General features: G+C 50.3%; 1 pseudogene; it reads right to left on the reverse strand.

Annotated features, from left to right (window-relative positions):
• Positions 1–8,879: 8,879 nt before the first annotated feature.
• On the reverse strand, positions 8,880–10,470 carry LOC115516244 (annotated as a pseudogene).
• Positions 10,471–11,812: the final 1,342 nt, after the last annotated feature.

Here is an 11,812-nt window from a genome sequence, read left to right on the forward strand (position 1 = left end):
CGCTTTTTTTTTTAAATGTTTATTTATTTTTGAGACAGAGAGAGACAGAGCATGAGCAGGGGAGGGGCAGAGAGAGAGGGAGACACAGAATCCAAAGCAGGCTCCAGGCTCCGAGCTGTCAGCACAGAGCCCGACGTGGGGCTCGAACTCACGGACTGTGAGATCATGACCTGAGCTGAAGTCAGATGCTTAACTGATAGAGCCAGCCATGCACCCCATATCTGCTTTATTTGAAGCATGGGAATTTAGATTTTTACATCAAGAATAGGCTCGTATTTGCTTGTGTAATTTTTTTATTTACCTATTTATTTATTTAAGTTTATTTATTTATTTTGAGAGATGAGCGAGAGCGTGAGCAGCAGAGAGTCAGAGAGAGAGAGAGAGGAGAGAGAGAATCCCGAGCTCTGACAGCGCAGAGCCTGACTCAGGGTTTGAACTCACCAACCGTGAGATCATGACCTGAGCCGAAATCGAGAGTCAGATTGATGCCTAATCGACTGAGCCACCCAGGCACCCCTGTTTGTGTAATTTTAAAAGATAAAGTGAGGACAAAAACAAAAAGGTAGACTGTGAAATATTTTTAAATATTTTAAAAGCCATCTCTAAAAATTATATAAAGAGCTTGTATAAATGATTTTTTAATTAAAAAAGTCTTTTTTAAATATTTATTTTTGAGAGAGAGAGAGACAGAATGAGCGGGGGAGAGGCCGAGAGAGAGAGGGAGACACAGAATCCGAAGCAGGCTCCGGGCTCTGAGCTGTCCGCACAGAGCCCGACGCGGGGCTCGAACTCACAAGCGTGGGATCATGACCTGAGCCAAAGTTGGTGGCTCCACTACGGAGCCCCCCAGGCGCCCCAATTTTTTTTAACTGTAAAATCCCAATAGATAAATGATGAAAAGATACCATGAGCCAGGTCGCTCAAGAGAAAACACCAGAAAACAAAACTAGAAGAAAATGTTCACACTCACAGCTGTTTCAACTAAAGGCTAGCACGGCGGGTTCCGATTCCAGCTTGCCTTCTGGGCCCCAGGGCCAGCTCCATCTTGGGACGTGGGCACGTTGGGGGAGCCTGCAGCAGAGGGAGGAAAGGGGGCAGTGCCAGAAGGGGGCCCCCTGCCCAAATCCTCCTAGCTGGAGATTTTGCCAGAGTTGGCCTCCTGTGCAGCGGGTGGCCCTGTCCTGCCTCCGCTCGGCCTCCCTGCCTTTTCTGCGACAGGGCCCCGTGTGGGGAGCAGATCTGGTGGGATGGCCAGGCTCAGACAAAATAGAATTCTTTGCCGAGGGCTGACCACCTGAGAATGGGGAAAGCTTGGCTTTGGGGCTTCCCAGAGCTAGGAGGAAACCAGGGGACAACGCGGGCAGGCTGAAGAAGACAAAGGGATTTTGAGTGTTTTGGTTCTTGAGATATAGTGCGCTTGCGTGTGTGGGGGAGGGGCAGAGAGCGAGAGGAAGAGAGAGAATCCCAAGCAGACTCCGCCCTTTCAGCTCAGAGCACCAATGTGGGGCTCGAAGTCGGGAACGGTGAGATCATGACCTGAGCCAAAGTTGGACGCTTAACCGACTGGGCCCCCCGGGCTCCCACGGGCCTGGGCCAGCTGCCCTGTAATAGCCTTCTGACCCTCTCTCTGTGTCCACCCCGGAGCCCTCTGACCAGTCTTCAAAGTCTTACTGTCTTAAATCCTTTTAATGGATGTCTATTGCTCTCAGGATAACGCAAGGTAAAAAGCGACATTTATTAAGCAACTACTGTGTGCCAGGCCCTGTGCTTTATCTCCTTCAGCTCTTGCAACCCTGTTAGGCAGATACCATTACTTCCAGCTGGCTGGGCCACCGTCAACGAATTCATTTAGTGACTCAGTTTTATCACCTGCTAAGTGGGGATAATACTTTATCTCACCGGGTCATCGTGAGGATCAAATTAGTTCCATCACGTCAAGTGCCTAGAGCGTGCCCAGCAGGTCGCAAGTGCTTGTTAAATTTAGCTAGGTGTTCGAGAAGATGCCCTCTTTTGCAGCTAGGGAAGCAGAAACAGAGAGGTTAAGAGACTTACCCAACCCACCCACCCCCCGGTTGCTAACTGACCCAGTCGGGATTCACACCCAAGCCTGCTGACTCCATCACTGTGCTGGGTTTTCAAGGAGAGTCCCAGGGGCCCTGCCTGTTACTCGCCAGCCCCCTCCAAAGCCATCTTGGTAACCTTTGCCTGTTGCAGCCCCTAAATACACCTCAACCCTCCCACCTCTGCCCTTCACGGTCCTGTCTCGTCTCCTGTGGGCCTTTGTCTCCTCCAGGAAGCCCTCCCCGGACCTCCAGGCCAGATTAGGGCCCTGGTAAGTTCCTCCCGTAGGTCCAAACCCTCCCCCCACTTCTTGGCAATACTTTGTGCCCTAGCAATTATTGAATTGTTCGTAACACTGTGTTTGCTGTCTGTCTCTTCTGGCCTGTGGCTCTGTAAGGGTGGGGGCCGTGTCTTTTGTGTGTGTGTGTGTGGGGGGGGACCATGTCTTTCTTAAAGCTCCCAGTGCTCAGTCAATGTTTAGAATGAGTGAATAAATGTCTGAATGAACCTGGGGTCAATCATCCTTGTCAACTAGATGCTGCGAAGTTCTTCTCAGAGGGAAGGAGGTGATGAGGGGGGACTCGGTTGGAGATCCAAGCCAGGCAGAGGCCATCTAGGATGACCATGAGGAGAGAGGGGTTCATTGGTACGGGGGACTGTGGGGGCCAGCTGAAGGGCTTATCGAAACACAGAAGGCAACGTATCCATGGTCAGAATCTTGCTCGAGCTCTGACGCTTGAGGGCCTGAGTGCAGAAAACTGCATAGAGAGGGCCCGGCACATAGTAAATGCTCAGTAAATGCTGGTCGTTCATATTAACGGAATAATCATCTGAATGGAGTTTCTGGGAAAGGCTGTTTTACTTGGGAAAAGGGAAGGAAGGAGGAAGAACACGGACAAAAATATAGAGAAATTGAAAGCACGAAGCGTTTGTGTGTGTGTGGTCTGTATGGGGGTGACCAGGGTGCATCTGTGGAAGCACTCTGGGTGGCAAAGCTGGGAGAAGGGGTTGTGGCCAGAACGGAAAGGTCTTGGATGCTGTGTTAGGCTATCTGGGCTTTATCTTTTAAGCCGGCGATTCCCAAAGTGTGTTTGTTAAATGACAATGCATAAGGGGCACCTGGGTGGCGCAGTCGGTTAAGTGTCTGACTTCGGCTCAGGTCACGATCTCGCGGTCTGTGAGTTCGAGCCCCGTGTCGGGCTCTGGGCTGATGGCTCGGAGCCTGGAGCCTGCTTCCGATTCTGTGTCTCCCTCTCTCTCTGCCCCTCCCCCGTTCATGCTCTGTCTCTCTCTGTCTCAAAAATAAATAAAACGTTAAAAAAAAATGACAATGCATAAGAATGGCTTTGGTTTCAAATGAGGCGAGGGATTGACGGAGTAAAAAATAATCAAAACGGGTCCTTTACCGGAAGACTGCTTGGAGCGCTTAACTTGTCATTTTGTGTTGGGATTCTGTAAGAGTGCATGTGGTATAAAGGGTTTCTTAAACTTGCCTGACCCAAGAATGAGGGTTCTAAGGAACATAAGGAAGGTTATAAGAGATGCTGCCGTGGGCCCTAGGCAAACCTGAAAGGTCTTGGGGGGGGGGGGGTTGCAAATGATGGAATCAGATTTGTGTTTTAGGCAGAGAAATTCTGTGGCGTGGTTGCACTGGGGGGAGAGCACAGGGAAAAGGGAGAGGGAGGGAAGTGTGTAATCGGTAGCTCTTGGGAAACAGAAACGGCACAGAGAATCACCTTCCCTGGTCAATGTGGGGGGGGGGCGGCTTTGGCCTAGGCTCAGCTGGGGTGCTGTCGCCATACTTCTAGATGGTCAGAGAAGGGAAAGGCTGAGTGCTGGAGACACGGGGGTTTGAATGCACCTGGGGCTGAGACTGGCCCCCTCTCCCGCCTGTTTCCTCCCACAGGCTCAGATAATTCCTCCGTAGGCCCACCTTCTCGCCTCCACTGTGAACAGGTGTCCCTCAACCCGGCCCGATGCACCAACCCGGTGCTATGGAACCACCTCCTGGATTATGGCCCCGTCTCCTCCCTTGGATTCCACCCGTGGGCCCCAAATGACCCAAATCGTAGTAGAGTTACAAGACTCACTTCCGCGCACATCTGTAAAAAGAAGATGTAAGACAAATGTTCTCCTTGATGTACCTATGTCAAGAGAAAGGAAAACCATAACATGTGGAGGGAAATTCAACATGGCAGAGAGCGCTGGGAGCCCCTTCAGAGCCTCACTGGGGTCTCCATCTGGAAGCTCATTCTCATTCATTGGTGTGCTTTTTCCCAGGCAGCGGCACTCATAGCAAATAAAGGCAAGGTTTCAGATCCAAAATCCTTTTTATTTATCATCCACTGTTGGAAGTTTTGCTCTCCCTTTTTCATTACAAATATCCAAGCATTTCCACTCTATTATGGGTTACATTTAAAAATGTTAGGCTAGTTTGGGAAGTTTACAATAAAAAAACTCCCCCTCCCTTCTCCCCACGTGGGTAGAAATGTGCTGAGCTCAAAACTGATTTAAAAATGAATTTCTGGAGGATAATTTGTCTGGAAGCTATTTGGCATAGCTCTGTGGCCACAAAATTGTGGATCTGTTCATGAATTTGTTCACCCCAAGGAGACTTTTGCATTCTTTTTTCTATTTTCTATTTTTTATTTTTTAAAATTTACATCCAAATTAGCATGTAGTGCAACAGTGATTTCAGGAGTAGATTCCTCAATGCCCTTTCCCCATTTAGCCCATCCCTCCTCCCACGACCCCTCCAGCAACCCTCAGTTTGTTCTCCATATTTATGAGTCTCTTATGCTTTGTCCCACTCCCTGTTTATATATTATTTTTGTTTCCCTTCCCTATGTTCGCCTGTTTTGTCTCTTAAAGTCCTCATATGAGTGAAGTCCTACGATTTTTGTCTTTCTCTGACTAATTTCACTTAGCCTAATACCCTCCAGTTCCATCCACGTAGTTGCAAATGGCAAGATTTCATTCTTTTTGATTGCTGAGTAATACTCCATTGTATAAATATACCACATCTTCTTTATCCATTCATCTATCGATGGACATTTGGGCTCTTTCCACACTTTGGCTATTGTTGATAGTGCTGCTATAAACATTGGGGTGTCTGTACCCCTTTGAAACAGCACACCCGTATCCCTTGGGTAAATGCCTAGTAGTGCAATTGCTGGGTCGTAGGGTAGTTCCATTTTTAATTTTTTGCAGAACCTCCATACTGTTTTCCAGAGTGGCTGCACCAGCTTGCATTCCCACCAGCAACGCAAAAGAGATCCTCTTTCTCCGCATCCTCGCCAACATCTGTTGTTGCCTGAGTTGTTGATGTCATTAGACTTTTGCATTCTTTTCCTTTCTTCTCCTTTCCTTCCTTTCTCTCTCTCTCTCTCTGTTTTTCTCATTCTTTCTGATATCCAAGACCCCACCCCCCCATCTTGCTTCTCTTTTTTTTTTTTTTTTTTAAATTTTTTTTTTCAACGTTTTTTATTTATTTTTGGGACAGAGAGAGACAGAGCATGAACGGGGGAGGGGCAGAGAGAGAGGGAGACACAGAATCGGAAACAGGCTCCAGGCTCCGAGCCATCAGCCCAGAGCCTGACGCGGGGCTCGAACTCACGGACCGTGAGATCGTGACCTGGCTGAAGTCGGACGCTTAACCGACTGCGCCACCCAGGCGCCCCCCATCTTGCTTCTCTTGATGCAATCCCAATATTGCTTGGAGGGCTCCCCCTCCACCGTTCTAAGGCCATGCCTGGGTGGGTATTGACCCCACCCCAAGGGTGGCATGTGCCCAGCCAACCAACACATGTTTCCCTGTGTCAGTGTTGAGCCAAGTCAGGCCAGCTAGAGCCAGTGAGACTCAACCAGTCATCTGACTTGTTGGACTACCTTTTCCCTCCTCCGGAGAGGGGAAGAGGTTTGGGGCTGTGGCCGCCATCTTTCCATGATAGGAAAGTGAAGCCATCATGGAGGAGACCAGAGGCGAGGAGCTGGAATGGGACTCAGCCTTTGATCCAGGCTGCGCTGGAGGTTTTGCTCTATTAGCCCATAAACCCATTTGGCTTAAGCCAGTTTGGGTTGGGTTTTCTGCCACCTGGCAACCAAAAGAGCCCTCACTAGTTCTCTCTCTCTCTCTCTCTCTCTCTCTCTCACGTCCACTGGTCTCTTCTGCATTAGTGGGACTCCTGGCAGATTCGCCGATGCCCTGCTGTTGATTGAAATGCACTACCCTTCTCTCTCTCCTTGTAGGATGAGCAGTGCATACATGACTTGCTGAAAGAAAAGAAACTGTTTTTAAACAGTCTGAGCTCCTGTCTCCTCTGCACCTGCAAATAGGCCAGTCACATACGTTCCCAGGGCTCCAGCAGACACTAGCTGTCCTCTGGCACCTGTCCTGAAGCCTGGAGTAGTTCTCCTGCAGGGACAGGCAGCCAGCCTGGGGCAGAAGCAAGGAGACATGAACCCAGGGTGTTCTGAGCCTCCCGCTGGCCAAACTGACCAGACCTGCCTCTCCTGCCCCTTCTCTGGAGGCAGGAAGAATTTGCGCCTTGTTTGGAAGAATAGTGAACCCGGCTTTTAGGAGGGGAGAAAGGTGGGGAAGGCATCAGCCAGATCTGGGTCCAAATCCTCATCTCACTGCTCGCAAGCTCTGTGCCAGGGGCACGTTACTGACGCTCAGTTATCTCATCTGTAAAATGGGGATAGCCGTCTCCCCCTCACAGAGCATTTGTGGGGACTGAATGACCTAATGGGGCAGAGCATGATGCCTGAAGTAAGCGGTCAGCACAGAGCCCGACCCGGGGCTCAAACTCAGGGACCGTGAGATCATGACCTGAGCCGAAGTGGGACGCTCAACCGACCGAGCCACCCAGGTGCCTCTCTGAGTGCCTTTTTCTGAGCCTCCGTTACCCCATCTGTAAAATGGGCAAGTGGAAACCCATCTCCGAGACGTGTGAGGCAGCAATGAGCTAACGCGTGCGCCTCTCTGGCACCTCGTTCAAAGCTCGGCAAGCAGTAGGGTGCCCCTCGAGCGTGTCCATAGCTGGCTCTGCAAGGGATGGCCCGCAATTATGTGAGCACAGGAACGAGGCTGCTGTTATCTTTATTTAAGCGGAATTAATTATTCCTTAGACAAGGGATGTAATTTACGGTGAGAGACAAGGAAGAGAAGCAAAAGGAGGAAGAATAATGAGAAAACAGCACGTGCTAGGGAGGAAGAGCCACGCGAAACGCCGCTGTCTGGAGATCTTTATGCAGACCCTGTGCCAGCCGATGCCAGGAGCGCTGGCCCAGGTGTCGGGGAGCTGGGTCCCAGCCTGCGGCAACCCCTCCAGAAACTCACATCCCTTGAGTTCTGGCTGAGATGCTGTCCTCAACTGTGTGACCTTGCGTGGGTCACAGCTTCTCTGAGCCTTGTGTTGTATCTGGAAAATGAGGGTAAGACGCTTGTCTCTTTCAACAGGATGGATGTGGGGACTGGAATGTGGAATGTGGAAACACTTGTAAAATTCCCTAGAATCCTAATATGGCCCCAGATGGCCTAAATATTCTATGGTTTGGGTCCTGCCATTTTCCAATGCACATTAAACAAACGTTTTTAACATACTTTTTCTACATCTGTTTCGTGCCCTGGAGGATGGGTGGGGACAGGGTGGGGAGGGCCGCAGCACAGAATTGGGCTTGGGCTGGGCTCCCTGCTGGAGGAGGTGGTTGGGGGTGGGGGCTGTTAAACGGGGCAGGGGCTCAAGTGGGAGAAAGGAGGCAGGCTAGCCACTTAGGGGTCAGACAGACCTGAATCTGAATCCTGGCCTCCCTCTGGGAGATTTGGGACAGATCACCTCTGAGCGTTCCAGCCTCCATTCATGCTCATGAGAACGTTACTGTGCAGACAGAAAGAGAAACGTGTAAAACACTTAGCACGGTTCCTGGCGCCTTTTCAGCCTCCCCGAGTTTTGCTTTGTTACCAAAGGAGGAAAAACGAATCAGAAACTCAGGAACCCCCGAGTCCAGCCTGGGTTAATTCGGAAACGAATACTTAACCCTCCAAGGGCGAGTCTGATTTTCAAATGTACTGGTCTTCCTTCATCGAATACTACTTGACTGGCTTAGAATGGCAGTGTGCGGACTCTCACGGTTGGAAGGGATGTTAGCAGGGCCTGCAGCCTTGGCCTCAGGGATCCCGGGCTCTGCAGAGTTGCATCAGTGCCAAGAAGGCCCGGTCGGCAGGGATCCAGGCTGTGCTGTTGAAGGAGGTTTACAAACCCCAGGGCTCCGTGCGAGAGTCCATTACGGGGCTCCTCCGGTGAGGCTGAGGCCCTTCTCCGAAGAATCCTGCAGGAGTAGACTTCATTCAGTACCTTGCTTTACCGGAGCAAGAGTCTAGTGTCCCATCATGGGCAGCCGTGTCCAATTTTATTTTATTTTTTTCACGTTTCAGATATTTATGTATTTAAAAGTTGATTTATTTATTTTTCAGACAGCGAGAGAGAGTGCGTGCCCACAATCGGGGGAGGGGCAGAGACAGAGGGAAAGAGAGAATCCCAAGCGGGCTGGGTGCCGTCAGCGCAGAGCCCGACTCGGAGCTCGATCCCAGGAACCGGGAGATCATGACCACAGCCGAAATCGAGCCAGATGCTTAACCGCCTGAGCCACCCAGGCGGCCCAAGTTTCAGCTCTGTATTAATCCATGTACAACCCAACACATACCAGCACCGTGTTGTGCATTTGGAAGGGACGGATTTCCTTGTATATGTGGAAAACCGTGTGGATGGTTTCTGGAAGAGCTTCATTCTAAGCAGCTTCACAGTGAAACACGTTATTTAGAAATCTGGACCTTCCTTCTTCAGTTTGCTGTAATCTACATGCCCTGAATAAAACTTGTATTGATCATTGGAACCCAGTTTGTTCAGAGTTCTGGGTTATTTTTCTGATCCTAACTGACGTCTGGAGGCCAGGCACAAGACATACGGTACTGCCCCGGTACCTCCACCCCCAATAAATGTGAGGAGGGAGGTCAAATTCGGATGCTTCTTGGCCTGATTGAGGATCTGGCATAACGTGGTTGTGGCAGGGGCCTCAGGTCCAGAAGGAGAAAAGATCAAATCTGCAAGGCCAGGCACTAACTGGTCTCTACACCCTGTGTCCAATTTTAGATAGATTTCTCGAATTCTCCATTCCTAAGGAGCAGGCTCCAGCATAACCTACCAGGAGCTCCAGGATTCTGCCTGATAGGCCCTCCTGGGGATGAGCTGGCGGGGCTGAAGGCTCATGCTGAACAGCAGAAGAAGGAGAGATTCCAGAATCCTTGAGAAGTCAATCCTTTTGGCTGGACTGTCTGGGCGCCGGAGGCCAATGGAACAAAGAACACTGTCCTGAAACCTTACGCCGTAATTAATATCACTGAGGCTCCGAAGGACATCCCATCGTTCTAATAAAAAATGAAAGCCAAGGAGGCTCAGTGCCCAGACTGGCCGGCAGACACTTGCCAGACCAGGCGCCTCCAGCAGAGGGCGCGCTCAGGGATGGGAGGTGCCCCCAAGCCCTGTCCCTTCTGATCCGGCTCAGCCAGAGCAGGGCAGATCCCAGGAGACCCGCTGCCCAGGGATACGAGTCATTCAAAGGAGAGGCCTGGGAGTGTTGGGGGTGGGGGAGATAGAGAATGGGGCACCTGCTTCGGGGGTTGACCCCAACTTTGCACATCTGTTGGTCACTCATTTGTCCCTCATTTCGCACCGACTGGGTTTCCACTTAGTGCAGGGCACGGTCGGGTCTTTTCCGCACACAGCTTCCAGGTTCGGCTGCTAAAGACGCCGCTCGAATCACACGCTTCCGCTCCAGGACCTGTAATGACTCCCCATGGCCATGGGTATCATGTGATGTCTCTGCCTTGTGTCAAGGCCTTTGATGGCCTGCCTTCTCCCTTCCAATGTATGTGCACCGTTTCCCTCAGGCCGACTGGGGCCCTCACTCATTCTTCCCAAACTGCCACCTGCCTTCTCGTCCGTAAAATGGCACCGGCAGGCACCCCCCCCCCCCCGCCCCCGCCACCCGCCACAGAGTCGCTGTTGTATGGGTTACATTAGAGAACACGAGTGAACCACATGCCTGGCACACAAGGGACATTTATAATAAACGACCGTGCTGATGATAATGATACTGCTGCTAAACTAATTCTTTCCATTTTTAACATCCTCCCCCTCCTCTCTGCCCAACCCAAACGTCTCTGCCCTTTGCAGCCCGGCCTACAGCCACCCTTCTTTCCAGAAGCCACGCAGAGTCCCTTTGGGCCAGTGGTTTGCAAATCTGGGGCATTGGGACTCACCTGAGAAAGTCTTTTTTCCTTTGGCATGGCTTAAATTTTTTTCTTTTGGTGGCAGAAACGCATACTATGAAATTTACCACTTCCACCATCTCTAAGGGCGCAGTGCAATAGTCTTAAGAGTGTTTACGTTACTGTGCAACAGATCTTTTGAGCTTTTTTACTTGCAACAGTGGCACCGTATACATTAAACAAACACTCCCCACTTCCCGCTTGCCCCAGCCCCTGGCACTCACCCTTTAACTTTTTGTCTCTGTGAATTTGTCTACGTTAGATCCCTCGCATAAGAGGAGTCGTACAATATTTGTCTTTCTGTGACTGGCTTACATCCCTCAGCCTGATGTCCTCAAGGTTCGTCCGTGGTTAGCGTGTCACGGGGTGGCCTTTCTCTTTAAGGCTGCACAACGTTCTACCATATAGCGTATATACATACACGCACACACATATTTGTAAACCGCACTTGGTTGATTCATTCATCCACTGATGGACATTTGGGTTGCTTCCATCCTTTGGCTCTTGTGAATAACGCTGTCGTTGACAGGAGTGTACGAATATCCGTTTGAGTCCTTGCTTTCAATTCTTTTGAGTCTTTACCCTGAAGTGGGACTGTTGGATCTAAATGGTGCTTCTCTTTCATTCTTTGAGGAGCTGCCCTTCTGTCCTCCTGGGCTGTTGTGCCATTTTGCAATCCCACCAACAGGGCACAGGGTTCCGATTTCTCCACGTCCTCGTCAGCACTTGTGATTTTCTGTGTTGTTTTTTTTTTTTTATTTTTAAAAAAAATTTTTTTTTCAACGTTTATTTATTTTTGGGACAGAGAGAGACAGAGCATGAACGGGGGAGGGGCAGAGAGAGAGGGAAACACAGAAACGGAAGCAGGCTCCAGGCTCTGAGCCATCAGCCCAGAGCCTGACGCGGGGCTCGAACTCGCGGAGCGCGAGATCGTGACCTGGCTGAAGTCGGACGCTTAACCGACTGCGCCACCCAGGCGCCCCTGATTTTCTGTGTTTTAAATGGGTGTGTGGTGACAGTCTCATCTGTCTGCTTTTGCTTTTGTTTTTGTAGTTTTGGTGCCGGGTCCCAAAAAGTCATCGCAAAATTGAGCGTCACGAAGCTTTTGCCTGATGTTTTCTTCAAGGGGATTTGTAGTTTGGGGTCTTACGTTTAGGTCTTTCATCCATTTTGAATTAATTTTTGAATTTTTTTAATGTTTATTTACTTTTGAGAGAGAGAGAGAGAGAGAGAGACAGAGTGTGAGTGGGGGAGGGTCAGAGAGAGAGGGAGGCACAGAATCGGAAACAGGTTCCAGGCTCTGAGCTGTCAGCACAGAGCCCGGGGTGAGGCTCCAACTCACAAACTGCAAGATCATGACCTGAGCCGAAATCAAGAGTCGGAAGTTTAACCAACTGAGCCACCCACGTGCCCCAACAATCT

The sequence above is a fragment of the Lynx canadensis genome, chromosome B3 (genome assembly GCF_007474595.2).
Source record: "Lynx canadensis isolate LIC74 chromosome B3, mLynCan4.pri.v2, whole genome shotgun sequence".
NCBI lineage: Eukaryota > Metazoa > Chordata > Mammalia > Carnivora > Felidae > Lynx > Lynx canadensis.